We start from the raw sequence: 15,627 nt of genomic DNA, 5'->3' as shown, positions 1-15,627 counted from the left end.
AAAAAATATTCAAATCTTTGATGATCCCTAGGAGCACCATCAAATCTTTCATAACCAAATGGAAAGCACATGTGGGAGACTCCCAAAATGTATGGAGGAAGGTGCTTTTGTCTGATGAGACTAAAATTTAACTTTTTGGCCATCAAAGAAAATGTTATGTCTGGTGCAAACCCAACACATCACATCACCCAAAGAACACCATTCCCACAGTAAAACATGGTGGTGGCAGCATCATGCTGTGGGGTAGTGGCGTCCCGTGCATTAAGGGTGCATGGGCGCCGCCTCCTCTCTCCTGCCACCCCCTCTATTACCAATAGATAGATTCATGCATTGCATGAATCTATCTATGGCTGCCACCCCCTATTCAGGCGCCGGACCCTTTTCGGGCGCAGGACGCCTGAATTACAGCGGCGGGGGTTGTTTTTGAAGCACCTTAGAGCCATAGGCCCTAATAGGCTTCAAAAAAGTGACCTGCGAGCGCCATGCTGGGCACTCGCAGGTCACTCAGCTGTGTTAGAAAAGCAAATGACTATTCGCTTTCCTAACACTAAACCGCCTCTCTGCCAATCAGGTGTTCGGTTCTGTTACCTGTCACCTGATTGACTGAAACGACATGCGCCGCTATTGGACACCTATCAGGAGAAGAGGACAGGAGATGAGGACGGCAGGAGACGCATGGAGGACCCCACTCGTCGCCGTCACCCGCTGCCCCCCCAAGACAGGGTAAGTGCCAGGCAGACGGCGAGTGGGCGGGGGTCACACTAGGGGCATTCAAGGGCACACTGGCAACATTTAATTGGCACACTGGCAACATTTGATGGGCACACTGGCAGCATATGAGGGGCACACTGGCAGCATTTGATGGGCACAGTGGCAGGGTTTGATGGCACAGTGGCAGCGTTTGATGGCACAGTGTCAGCATTTGATAGGCACAGTGGCAGCATTTGATAGCCACAGTGGCAGCGTTTGGCACAGTGGCTGCATTTGACGGGCACAGTGGCAGCATTTGATGGCACAGTGGCAGCGTTTAATGGGCACAGTGGCAGCGTTTGGCACAGTGGCTGCAATTGATGGCACAGTGGCAGCATTTGAGGGCACAGTGGCAGTGTTTGATGGCACAGTGGCAGTGTTTGATGGGCACAGTGGCAGCATTTGATGGCACAGTGGCAGCGTTTAATGGGCACAGTGGCAGCGTTTGGCACAGTGGCTGCAAATGATGGCACAGTGGCAGCGTTTGATGGCATAGTGGCAGCGTTTGATGGCACAGTGGCAGTGTTTGATGGGCACAGTGGCAGCATTTGATGGCACAGTGGCTGCAATTAATGGCACAGTGGCAGCATTTGAGGGCACAGTGGCAGCGTTTGATGGCACAGTGGCAGCGTTTGATGGCACAGTGACTGCAATTGATGATTTTTTTTCAAAATTCTTTTGCACCCCCCCAAAAATTTTGAGCACCAGCCGCCACTGCTGTGGGGATGTTTTACAGCAGTGTGGGAAACTGGTCAGAGTTGAGGGAAAGATGGAGCTAAATACAGGGATATTCTTGAGCAAAACCTGTACCACTGCTCCAGCTCCTTCAAATTGGATGGTTTGCGCTTGTGAACAGCAATCTTTAAGTCTGACCACAGATTTTCTATTGGATTGAGATCTGGGCTTTGACTAGGCCATTCCAACACATTTACATGTTTCCCCTTAAACCACTCAAGTGTTGCTTTAGCAGTGTGTTTGGGGTCATTGTCCTGCTGGAAGGTAAACCTCCGTCCTAGCCTCAAATCATACACAGAGTGGTACAGGTTTTACTCAAGAATATCCCTGTATTTAGCACCATCCATCTTTCCCTCAACTCTGACCAGTTTCTCAGTCCCGACTGCTGAAAAACATCCCCACAGCATGATGCTGCCACCACCATGTTTCACAGTGGAGTTCTTTGGGTGATGTGATATGTTGGGTTTGCGCCAGACATAGCGTTTTCTTTGATGGCCAAAAAGTTCAATTTTAGTCTCATCAGACCAGAGCACCTTCCTCCATATATTTTGGGAGTCTCCCACATGCCTTTTCGCAAACTCAAAATGTGCCATTTTGTTTTTTGCTGAAAGTAATGGCTTTCTTCTGGCCACTTTGCCATAAAGCCCAACTCTATGGAGCGTACGGTTTATTGTCGTCCTATGTACAGCTACTCCATTCTCTGCTGTGGAACTCTGCAGCTCCTCCAGGGTTACCTTAGGTCTCTGTGCTGCCTCTCTGATTAATGCCCTCCTTGCCCGGTCCGTGAGTTTTGGTGTGCGGCCGTCTCTTGGCAGGTTTGCTGTTGTGCCATGTTCTTTCCATTTGGTTATGATAGATTTGATGGTGCTCCTAGGGATCATCAAAGATTTGGATTTTTTTTTATAACCTAACCCTGACTTGTACTTCTCAACAACATTGTCCCTTACTTGTTTGGAGAGTTCCTTGGTCTTCATGGCTGTGTTTGGTTAGTGGTGCCTCTTGCTTAGGTGTTGCAGCCTCTGGGGCCTTTCAAAAAGGTGTGTATATTTAATGACAGATCATGTGACACTTAGATTGCACACAGGTGGACATCATTTCACTAATGATGTGACTTCTGAAGGTAATTGGTTGCACCAGAGCTTTTTATGGGCTTCATAACAAAGGGGGTGAATACATACACATATGCCAATTATCATTTTTTTATTTCTGAAAAATTGTTTTATGTATATATTTTTCTAATTTTACTTCACCAACTTAGACTATTGTGTTCTGATCCATCACATATAATTCAGATTAAAAAAACATTAAAAAAAAACAAAAAAAAACTAAAGGCTGTAATGTAACAAAAGAAGTAAAAAGCCAAGGGGGGTGAATACTTTTGCAAGGCAGTGTATACACGTTAAGAAGCAAGACACATTGTTACAGTAAGAACTCTTGTTTTCATTGCCAGTAAACAGAAATGATGAAGTGTTACAATATCATTGCTGTGTTCCTGATGTGTGTCCCCGTCAGCACATTCCAGGCCGCTCTCAGCACTGTGTGTTTATCTTGCACCCCGAGTATCTTTCAGCCCCTCTCTATAGCTGTGCTGCTTCATCTCTTCACCTTTAACCTGGCTGAATCCACTGGCCGTGCTTCCTGTGGCCTCTCGCCGGAGCCCCACGGGCCCAAATATGCTGCGGGCGAGGATTTCTTTTTGCCCGTTCACTGAGCAGGACAGCGATGTCAGCAGAGTGGAATGACGCCATTGTGAGCCATGGATGGCACATCAAAGGCTGCTTGTTAACAGGACCGCGGTCATTTCAGGAAGGCACAGGATGTAAGAGAACGAATGCTACAACGAAGGGAAGATTAGAGAGGAACTCCGACAAATCCACAGTTATAACACAAACTTTATAACTGCTAAAGTAGATGTTCGGTATCAGTGCTCCATCCCCTGCTTTCTGACAAGACACAGACTATCACCTTATATACAGATTACTGATACAGCACTGGTGGATGTTGGTGGTGATCAATGGGAGGAATGCTCCTTACATTGGTGGTCAGTGGGAAGAATGTTCCTTACATTGGGGATCAGTGGGAAGCATGTCCTTTACATTGGTGGTCAGTGGGAAGAATGCTTCTTACCTTGGTGATCAGTGGGAAGAATGTTCCTTACATTGGTGATCAGTGAGAAGAATGATCCTTACATTGGTGGTCAGCTGGAATAATGTTCCTTACATTGGTGGCCAGTGAGAAGAATGTTCCTTACATTGGTGGCCAGTGAGAAGAATGTTCCTTACATTGGTGGCCAGTAGGATGAATGCTCCTTACATTGATTATCAGTAGGAAGAATGCTTCTTGTGTTGGTGGTCAGTGGGAAGAATGTTCCTTACATTGGTGGCTAGTAGGAAGAATGCCCCTTATATTGGTGACCAGTGGAAGGAATGCTCCTTACACTGGTGATCAGTAGGAAGAATGTTCCTTACATTGGTGGCCAGTGGGAAGAATGCTCCTTACATTGGTAATCAGTAGGAAGAATGTTCCTTACATTGGTAGGTGTTCACCGCTCCAGAATGATTACCTCTCCTGAGGTCAGCTGTCTCCACAGTTAAACAGGGTGCTGGCTCTATTTGCAACAGAGATAATGGAAAAAATGAAAAGCTGGATAGCCGCACTCCAAATATTCACCTTTATTGAAAAGTAAAATCAAGGCATCAAAGGTAAGTACAGACTAACTGCACTGCTGCTGACATGTTTCACACCAGGCACGGTGCTTAGTCATAGCTCATAGCTATGGTGGTGAGGTGAATATTTGGAGTGCGGCTATCCAGCTTTTCATTTTTTCCTTACATTGGTGGTCAGTGGGAAGAATGTTCCTTACATTGGTGGCCAGTGGGAAGAATACTCCTTACATTGGTAATCAGTAGGAAGAATGTTCCTTACATTAGTGGTCAGTGCAAAGAATGCTCCTTACATTGGTGCTCAGTGAGAAGAATATTTCTTACATTGGCGGTCAATGGGAAGATAGTCCCTTACATTAGTGTTCAATGGGAAGAATTCCCTTCTTACAGAGAGCTAAAAAGATCAATAGAGTCATTATTAGCATGTCTGAGAGAATTTGCTCATTGCACAGGGGACCCTGAGGAACCTCTGGAGGAACCCTAGTGCTCCATGGAAATTTGGTTACGAAGGGCTGCTCTCTATCAACAGAGCCAAACTGAAAATCCCTATTTCATCTTTATAAACAGCATCTCCAAGGTAACTCTGTAACACAGGCAAACAGCTGGAGGGATCCCAGGCCCAAGGACACAGGACCTTCCTAATGGAATTAGGCATGATTTTAGGCTCTAGCTCAGCTTTAACAGTGGAGAGCCTCTCACCTGGTTGCAGATCACTTCTGGGTCATCAATTGGGGTCAATCTGAGTTGCTGAGGGAGTGAAGCAGTGAAACTTATCCTCCTTGGGGGTATCCAGAAACCCTGGGAAATGTGAGAAAGGGACTTTAAGAGGCCTACACCTGGTAAGTAAATAAACACTCTATTACAGTTTTCTGTCTGGGATCCTCAGAATCGGGGTATTCCTAAAGATGTGCTTTGTTTCGCTTTACAGGCCCATAATCCAAAAATGAAAAGCAAGTAATATCTTTTTGTTTAGCAGCTGGAGTTTTCAGTTTTGCGTGACAGCGTGCGAGACATGGGTGAGTTTTTTCCGGGAAGTGAAAGTACCCACAACGTCAATGTTTAATACAGAATGAAGAATCGTGGGAGAAGTGGTTTGTAATGTGAACTTTCGAACTAATAAAGCACTTTTATCAGGTAAGTCAAAGTGATACTAAACACGCACTGTTTAATTTACATTATCCCTTCTATTTCTCTATGTGGACGACGGCACTCATAATATTTTAATTTAAAAAAAAACATCTAAGTACCTTTTTCCTAATCAATATACAGCTATTACATGACTCAGCTCTCTCCCAGCCTGTCAGCAGGGATAACCTAAGCAGGAGGAGCTTAAAGTTCTCTGCTGCTGCAGCCTTTGGGATACAGAGTAAAAATAAATAAATAATATCAATAAACTGTTTTAAATTGTTATACAAATATATATTTGAAATTAAATCTTTATTATTCTGTGGAAATAATATGGTGTGGGTGGATTTCTGCCAGTTACAGGCTGTGTGACACCCCTCCAGCCTGTGTCTTAGAATAAGAGGGAGGTGAAGCCTCCATTAATCTACATATAAGCCAAGTCTAAGCTAGAGGTTACATGATCTGGGTCAGACATATAGTCCTTCCATGGTCCCCAAGGAAGGACTATATGGCTTCAAAACAGTCCACCTTCCCCTTACAGGTCGCTATCCAGTGCTCGGCCTCCCTAATATCGTTTACTTTTTTGATCCAGTCTGCCCTTGAAGGGACCCTGGATTGTTTCCAATAAATTGGGAGAAGGTGTCTAGCCGCATTTAAAAGGTGTGGTAGGGCACTTTTTTTGTATCCACTAATCGGTATCCGGGGGACATGCAGGAGGAAGTAAGCCGGGGACAGAGGGATATCGAGATCTAGAATTTCTCTTATTAGAGATTTAATATCTGCCCAATATGGCTTGATCAGAGGACACTCCCACCAAATGTGAAGGAGTGTACCTCTGTGGCCACATTCCCTCCAGCATTGATCCGACACCGAGGGGTAGATACGAGCTAGATCAGCCGGTACTCTGTACCAGCATGACAAAATCTTGTAATTTGTTTCTTGGGTTTTGGATTCCATAGAGCTTGAGTGAGTGAGCTGGTAGAGGTGTGTCAGTTGGGATGTGTAAAAGTCAAGCTTTAAATCCCTCTCCCATGCCCGTATGTACGTTGGTCTAAGTTTGTCAGTTGTAGCGCTTAGTAAGCGATACATTTCAGAAATCATGTGTGGGATCGGATCCTCTTCTACGAAAAATTGTTCGAAGGGAGTAAGAGTGGAGGTGTCTCTTATAGAGTGCCCATGGACTTCGAAGAAGTGGTGGAGCTGCCTATACCTCCAGAAGTTCATTTTGGAGCCCCCATGTCTAGTCTGCAGGGATTCAAAACTCATCAGCTTACCATTGCTCATTAGTTTTCCGCAACTGGCGTTACCATCATCCACCCAAGGGCCGAAAAAAGCCATTTGCTCACCTGGCGGAAACCACAGGAACCCCCCTGACGGTGCCATGGGAGGTGATAAATTTAAAGCCGAATTCATCTTGTCCCAAGTGGAAAGAGCGTGTGTCGTTAGTGGGGAGGTAGCATCTGACAGCCCTCTATATTCACGGGGCAGCCATGGTGCATAGGCTAAGTTCCTTCCCGCTAGCCATTTTTCCAGGGAGACCCAGAGCTTGGACTGGGTGTGGAAACGCCAGTTGAGGATTCTCTGGAGAGCGATGGCCCCATAGTACTCTGTTTCCCCGAAAATAAGACCTAGCATGATTGTCAGTGATGGCTGCAATATAAGCCCTACCCCCCAAATAAGCCCTACCCTGTTTCCCCGAAACTAAGCCCTACCCTGAAAAGAAGACCTACAAGGACTTTAACTAGGGCTTATTTGGGGGGTAGGGCTTATATTGCAGCCATCACCGACTATCACGCTAATGTCTGGGATCCCCAGGCCTCCTGTCAGTTTTGAATGTTTCAGTGTCTTCATGGCTATTCTGGGTTTCCGTGCATTCCACACAAATCCAGCTAGTATGCTATTAATCTGGGAGAAGAAGTTTCTAAGCAGGGGGATTGATATAATTTGTAGAAAAAAAAGTATGCGGGGCAGAATATTCATTTTTATTATGTTAATGTGGCCTATCCATGTAAAAGCGGTCTTGGTCCAGTGGGAGAGATCTTTTTAAATTGTGTTAAGTAAGGGGGGGAAGTTTGTGGCATAGAGGTCCGTTAATTGAATACCTAAGTATCAAATGGAAGACTTGGCCCAGGTGAAAGGAAAGGCGGCTTGTAGGCTGCTTGTCAGTGAGGGAGTCAAGTGAAAGTGAAAAATTAATTTTGAAATTAGAAAGCGACCCAAATGTTTTTAGTTCCCTCATCAGGACTGGCAGCGAGATCAGGGGTTCTGAGAGGTGGAATAGCACGTCGTCCGCGTATGCCGACAGTTTGTGCTTAGTGTTTCCTACCCTTAAGCCCCTTATGTCCACATTCGCTCTTACAGTACATAGCAGCGGCTCAAGAACTAGAGCGAAGAGGAGGGGAGAAAGGGGGCACCCCTGTCTCGTGCCATTCCGATTCGGAGAGGAGAGCACGCCATTCACTTTGACCTGTGCACAGGGAGTGGAGTAAAGGGCCAAAATAGAAGTCAGCATGCGCACTCTCAGCCCTAGAGCCTCCAATACCGCTTTGAGGTACGACCCGGTCGAAAGCCTTCTCGGCATCCTTAGAAAGGATTATGTAAGGTTTAGGGTCAGGGCCAGTGCGGGCCCAGTGAATGAGTTGGACGACTCTAATGGAATTGTCCCTCGCCTCTCTCCCTGTAATAAACCCTGTTTGATCCGGGTGAATAATATGGGGCATAAGACTCCCAAGTCTGTTTGCCAAAACCTTTTGCTAAAATCTTAACGTTGACGTTAAGGAGGGATATGGGACAGTAGCTTTGGGGAATCATCGGATCTTTACCCTCTTTTGTGCCAAAAGCGCCTCCGAGGGGATGGGGGTCCCTTCCGCAATTGAGTTAAAGTAAGTGCACATGTGGGGTACTAAGAGGGGTAGAAAAGTTTTATAGTATAACCCGGTGTACCCATCCGGTCCAGGGTTCTTCCCTTTGGGGAGGGATTTCACTACTAATTCAATTTCCCTAAAGAAAATCGGAAGTTCGAGGACGGTACATTGATCTACACTCAAAGCTGGGACGCCAGCTGAGGCTAAATAATCTTGGATGGCAGCAGACCTGGGTGTCTGAGCATCTAAAGGGTAATCAGGAGTCAAGTTATAAAGTCGTGTGTAGTAGTCTTGAAACCCTGAGGCATTTTTAGAGTACTGGACTGAAATGTGGCCAGATGGGGAGTGGAGTTTTTGTATATAAGTCTGAGCATGCTTCTTGCGAAGGGCCCTTGCAAGCATACGGCCGCACTTATTGCCATGCTCGTAATATTTGTGCGACAAGTGCCTGGCTTGTTTGCGTGTCTGCCGATCCAGCAAACGTAGAAACAAGTTTCTCAAGTCAGTGAGCCTCTGCAGTGCCTCAGGGCCCCCATTTTATTTATGTTTAAGTTCTGCTTCCTGCAGAGCAGCCAGCACCCTGTCAAAATCTCTTTAAGTTTGGCACCCAAGGATATTAACTCCCCTCTGACTACTGCCTTGTGGCCCTCCCACACTATGCCCGCGCTGAGGTCTTCAGTGACATTTTCTCTGAAATAATTTGTGATGGCCTCTGACACTTTGGCAACCGCCGCTGTATCGTCCAACAGGTTTTCATTCAGCCTCCACGTCCAAGCCCCACGGGAGCTGGATGGGAGTATGAGGGTCACCCCTATTGATGCGTGTAATATTCCCGATGGACGCGGACTGCAGGAGCTCCAGTGTGGGGCGGTCCACATATATATGATTTATGCGGGTATATACATCGTGGACAAGCCGAGTGATAGCTGAAGTCTCTCTCCACAGGGTGGAGGACCCTCCAACTATCAAGTAACAAGTGAGATTGAAAGGACTTTTGGAAATGCTTAAGAAAGGCGTAAGAGTATGAATGGCTAGTGCTAGAGATGTCTATTAAAGGGTCCGGGCTAACATTAAAGTTCCCCCCCCCCCCGAGGATGTCAAGTCCTTCCTTAAATTCTGCTAACAGTTCGAGGGTATTGTCTATGAAAGTAAGTTGGTTAGAGTTAGGCGCATAGATGGAGGTGAATATGTACCTTCGCCCCGCTATTATACCTTTCAGGAAAATGTAGCTGCCCAGTGGGTCTATTTTGCTATCCGAAAGTTGGAAAGGACAGGTTCTGTGAATTGCAATCGTAGTGCCTTTAGATTTAGAGATAGGGGAGGTACTGTGGAACCATTGATTGAATAAGTGGGTAGGTAATCTAGGCAAGGAATGATGGGTTTCTTGTAAGAAGACCACTTGGGCCTTTAACTTCTTAAGTTCCCACCATAATTTATTTCTTTTCCCAGGGGGGCAGAGTTATAGGATATTACCTTAAGTGTAGACATGAGGGGTCAGCATAGGTGTGCGCAAGGGGTGTGCCGGGTGTGCCTGGGCACACCCTAATCACCCGTGTAGTGCAGATCCCTCCTTCTGATATTTCACCAAACCCCCCCCCCCCCCCATGGGGTCTTAAAAGAAAATAGTAAAAAATAAAAATAATAAAAAATAAAAAACTACTGACATCGTCCACTGCCCTACTGACACAAACCTATGCCCTACTGACACCGTCCACTACCCTACTGACCCTACTGCCCTACTGCCCGTCCACTACCCTACTGACCCTACTGCCCTACTGCCCGTCCACTACCCTACTGACCCTACTGCCCTACTGCCCGTCCACTACCCTACTGCCCGTCCACTACCCTACTGACCCTACTGCCCTACTGCCCGTCCACTACCCTACTGCCCGTCCACTACCCTACTGACCCTACTGCCCTACTGCCCGTCCACTACCCTACTGACCCTACTGCCCGTCCACTACCCTACTGACCCTACTGCCCTACTGCCCGTCCACTACCCTACTGACATCATCCACTGCCCTACTAACACTGTCCATGTTTTACTAAATTTGGGGTGCACACCCTAATGCAATAGACTGTGCACACCTATGGGGGTCAGGTAGCAGGAAGGATGTCGAATGGTCCAACTCCCCGGCGCAGGATCTGAATCAGTGAATTGCTCCTCAGAAAGGAGGGAGAGGATGGATAAGGGGGGAGGAACAGAGAAAAGCAAGTGAAGAAAGAGCATAGAGAGTTAACTGTTAGAGTAAACCAAACATTGTAACATAGCATTAGCAGTGTCTGTAAGCAACACATCTGTATGCTAGGTGTGTGGTCCTCCCCAACAGAGGAGGGGGCCCCAAACCTCAACCTATTGTCCCAATTGGGGACTATACCCAATAAAGGGTGGCCTACATGGGGGAATGTGAGCCTGCGCACGGGGGAGGGGGGGAGACAGAAAGCCCCGTCTCCGACCACCGCATCTTATAGGGTGTTGGGAGTTGGAAAGGGGGATATGATCTGTGAGGAAAAGCAAAAGTTTGCTAACTCCTATTAGGGATTAATGTGAAAAAATAAGAGTCCTATCCACGTCTCAAGTATGGTCTGCAAAGTTCAGCTGACTGGGGTCCCGAGGTAATAGTGAAGCCACCTCCGAGGGATCAGGGCTCTAACAAGGGCAGTCCCAAAATACAGACCGGGGTATCCCGTCTCCCAGGTCAGGCTTAAGAAAGGGGAGCGTGACAAAAGATAGGTGCAGGATCTTCTCCAATCAGATATAGGAAGAGTCAATGATCACCGTATGGACACAGAAGGACCACAGCTTCAATCTCGGGTAGTGGAAGGGCCCACTAAAGGGTCTTGATTTTGATGTTGTCTGTCCCTCTTGCGATTCTTGTGTGTAGCCGTTGACCACTGAGGAGGAAGATTAATCCCATGAGCGTCGGATGGACCCCTCCAATCCGGAAAGTCCACGGGGTCTAGACCAAGGGAGGAAAGAAAATGTGGGAGGTCATCTTTGTTGCGTAGTGTGATTTACCTTCCATCCTTAGTCACCTGCAGGAAAAAAGGAAAGCCCCAGCGGTATGATAAACCAGCTTCCTGGATCGCCGTCAGGAGGGGGCGGAGAGCTCTGCGCTGCATAAGGGTGCGCTTGGATATGTCTTGATAAAAGAATAAACGCGCACCATCAAAATCATAAAAGGGCTTGCCACGCATTTTTTGCATAATGCGGTCCTTTAGGGTGTATTTGTGGAGTTTACAAATGATGTCTCTGGGGTTATCCACATCTTGTGATGGAGGTCTTAATGCCCTATGCCCGATCAATTTCTATGGGAGCTGAGGCTGATAGGACCAATATGTCTCTAAATATGTCCGGAAGCGTGGGAATAATATCCATTGAGGCTGTAGCTTCTGGCAGTCCCCGAATCCTAATATTAGCCCTCCTGCTGCGATTTTCAGCATCATCGAGTTGACATAGTAGGGTTTCAATCTGTTGGTCCTGCCTTTGACATTTAGATTGCAGCAGAGCAATAGTGGGGAGCATAGGCGTGCGCACGGGGTGTGCCGGGTGTGCCTGGGCACACCCTAATCACCCCGTGCTGTCTCCAGAGATTTGCCCCAAAATGCCGCATCCAAGATAGTGTGTGGCCCGCGCTGCCTGTGAAACAGTTTCATAGCAGCAGATCGTGAGAATTGCCAGAGCTGATCAGTGTATGAAACTGTTAGATAATGACACTGCAAACAGGAAGTGAGACCAGCTGTCAAAATATCGGGGTGATGTCGGGGGTGGGCGGGACTGAACGGCCATCAAACACAAGCCAATGGGATGGGGTCTGGGCGGGCCGCTACATTTATATGGCCCCGCCCCCTCTCTAAAGCAGCTCAAACATTGGCTGGTGTTTATAGCACTTGGTCCCGCCCACCCCGACATCGCGGCTCAGTTGTAAGTCATCACAACTCAGCCGTGATGTCGGGGGTGGGCGGGACCAAGCGCCAACACCAGCCAATGATTGGGCTGCTTCAGAGAGAGGGCGGAGCCAGAGAAATGTAGCGGCCCGCCCAGACCCATCCTATTGGCTGCTGTTTGGTAACTGTTCAGTCCCGCCCACCACCAACATCACCGCTGACTTTTAACAGCTGGTATCTCTCCCTGCATGCAGTGTCATCATCTGACAGTTTCATACACTGAACAGCTCTGGCAATTCTCACGATCTCCTGAATGTGAAACTCCCCCTCTCCCCTATCAGTGCCAACCAATGCTGCCAATCAGTGCCAACCAATGCTGCCAGTGCCAACCAGTACTGTCTATCTGTGCCAGTTCTGCTTATCAGTGCCAACCAATTCTGCCTATCAGTGCAAACTAGTGCTGCCTATCAGTGCCAACCAATGCTGCCTATCAGTGCCAGTGCTGCTTATCCGCGCCAACCAATGCTGCCTATCAGTGCCAGTGCTGATCCTCAGTGCCAACCAATGCTGCCTATCAATGCCAACCAGTACTGCCTATCCATGCCAGTGCTGCTTATTAGTGCCAACTAATTCTGCCTATCAGTGCCAACCAGTGCGGTCTACCAGTGCCAACCAATTCTGCCAATCAGTGCCAACCAATGCTGCCAATCAGTGCCAACCAGTACTGCCAATCAGTGCCAACCAGTACTGCCTATCCATGCCAGTGCTGCTTATCAGTGCCAACCAATTCTGCCTTTCAGTGCCAACCAGTGCAAACCAGTGCTGCCTATCAGTGCAAATCAGTGCTGATTATTAGTGCCGACCAATGCTGCCTATTAGTGCCAGTGTTGCTTATCAGTGCCAGTGCCAACCAATGCTGCCTTTCAGTGCCAGTGCTGCTTACAGTGCCAACCAATGCTGCCTATCCGTGCCAACCAGTGCTGCCTATCCGTGCCAGAGCTGCTTATCAGTGCCAACCAATTCTGCCTATCAGTGCCAACCAGTGCCAACCAATGCTGCTTATCAGTGCCAACCAATGCTGTCTATTAGTGCCAACCAATTCTGCCTATCAGTGGCAACCAGTCCCAGTCAGTGCACCCTATCAGTGCCAACCAATGCTGTCAATCAGTGCCAACCAATGCTGCCTATCAGTGCAGCGAATCAGAGCCTATCAGTGCCCATAAGTGCTACCAATCAGTGCCCATCAGTGCTGACAATAAGCGTACATCAGTGCCACCCATCAGTGCCACCTATCAGTGCTGCCTATCATTGCCACCTATCAGTGCACATCAGTGCTACCAATTAGTGCTCATCAATGCTGCCAATCAGTGCAGCCTATTAGAGCCCATCAGTGCTGCCTATCAGTGCCCATCAGTGCTGCCTTAGCAGGGATGGTGGAAACCCCTCTACAGATAATTGCAATACAAATTACCTTAAAGTGCAACAACTTTTTAGTTGGGAGGTTCACACCAGTATAGGACTTTGGAATTTTTCTTTTTTAGAGTGATTTTTTAGAGTGGTACACTTAATTGTATATGTTTTAGTTACGGTTATAATGTGAATGATTGCACTTGAAGTTAATTTCCCACCACCCCTGCTAAGTCCATGTCTTTATGGACCTTGTTTGTGCACTGGTGGGCAGTCATGTTGGAACAGGAAGGGGCCGTCCCCAAACTGTTCCCACAAAGTTGGGAGCATGAAATTGTCCAAAATGTCTTGGTATGCTGATGACAGAAGAGTTCCCTTTACTGGCACTAAGGTGCCAAGCCCAACCCCTGAATAACAACCCCACACCATAATTCCCCCTCCACCAAATGATTTGGACCAGTGCACAAAGCAAGATCCGTAAAGACAAGGATGAGCGAGTTTGGGGTAGAGGAACTTGACTGGTCTGCACAGAGTCCTGACCTCAAAAAATGCCCTTCTGGAAGAATGGTCAAACATTCCCATAGACACACTCCTAAACCTTGTGGACGGCCTTCCCAGAAGAGTTGAAGCTGTTATAGCTGCAAAGGGTGGGCCAACTCATTATTGAACCCTACGGACTAAGACTGGGATGTCATTAAAGGTGATGTGTGTGTAAAGGCAGGCGTCCCAATATATATATGTATACACACGTATGTGTGCTTGAGCTTTCGGTGCACACCCTAATGTAATAGGCTGCGCACGCCTATGGTGGGGAGAACCTCCTACAGCTTTTCTTCTATGGATTCCACCCTATTACCCAAATGGGAAGCGTCAGCCTTTAGTTGGGCAATATCCTCCGTGAAAGCTTTCTCTACCCTGCATGTGAAGCGTTCAAGATCCTCTTTAGTGGGCAGGGACATAATATGGCGCTGATGTCTTCATCACTGAGGTAGTCAGAAACCTCAGAGCGACCATCTAGTGAAGCAGGGGAGGCACAGGGGTTCGAATCACTCACGGACCCTGGGGATGGAACCGGGGATGCTGGGGAAGCTGTCCCTTTCACCGCCTGGACCGTGGCCGCTGCTGGCTGGATTTTGTTGCTTTCTGGGCCTTCCCGGTCGGCGCCATCTTGGAGGCCTCACGGCCTTGTCCTCGGGTCCCAGGGAAGTAGAAATCCAGCTGTCCCTGCTGTCAAGGATCTGTCGGTCCTTGCCGGTTGGGAGGACTGCCGCGGACGATGTGACATCGGGGGAGTCTGGAAAAGTGAGTATCCCCCGTTTTTTAAGCTGATTGTGTGCGGTGGTGGAGCGAAGCTGAGGCAATGCACATGCCATGTCAATACTCACTGAGGCCGAGATGCCGAGAGTGGCTCGCCCTTACAACCACGCGCACCCGAACCCCCGAGGGTGGTACAGGGGATCGGAAGCACGCGGAGGCTTGGGTCTCCGGTAGTTGCTGCAAGAAGGCTCAGGTTCACTTGGGTTGTGGGAAGCCTCCTGGCGGAACTGTGCAGGACCGGTGTACCTAATCGTACAGGAAACAGAGGTCAAGGGGTATTAAACAGGCAAATAGGAAAGTCCTTCGGACAGCAGAGATCATGGGGTATCAGGCCAGCGGAGAGAGTGGTCTTATAACAGGCAGAGGTCAGGGTATCTGGCAGACAAGGAGAGTGGTCGTTTAAACAGGCAGAGATCAGGGTATCCGGCAGACAAGGAGAGTGGTCGTTTAACAAGCAGGGATCAAGTATCAGAGAATCAGGAACCAGGAAAAAACACAGAGCAGGGTACAGCTGACGACAAACCAGCAACCCGACTGGGTGCTTGTGTCATCTGAAGTAGCCTCCCGGGCGACGGCGCGCACACGTGGACCGCCGTGCACCCGCCGCACCATCAGGCCGCGAACGGGTGCACGTCTCAACAACAGCCCACTGCGCATGCGCCCCGCAGCCCGGCGAACGGAGGCGACTTGTCTCTCGTGACAGCACATCCTTACTCCTCCACAGCCAGGACACGCCCTCCCTAGTATGGGTTTTAAGGGGAACTCCACGGCAATTTTTTTTTTTTTTAAACGGCGTAGGGTTCCCCCCTAGGTCCATACCAGACCCTTTTCCAAGCAAGCGCCCCCCCTCCCTCCTGAACCATACCAGGCCACATGCC

Source organism: Aquarana catesbeiana, linkage group LG01 (genome assembly GCF_042186555.1).
Source record: "Aquarana catesbeiana isolate 2022-GZ linkage group LG01, ASM4218655v1, whole genome shotgun sequence".
Lineage (NCBI taxonomy): Eukaryota > Metazoa > Chordata > Amphibia > Anura > Ranidae > Aquarana > Aquarana catesbeiana.
This window is presented reverse-complemented; position numbering follows the sequence as displayed.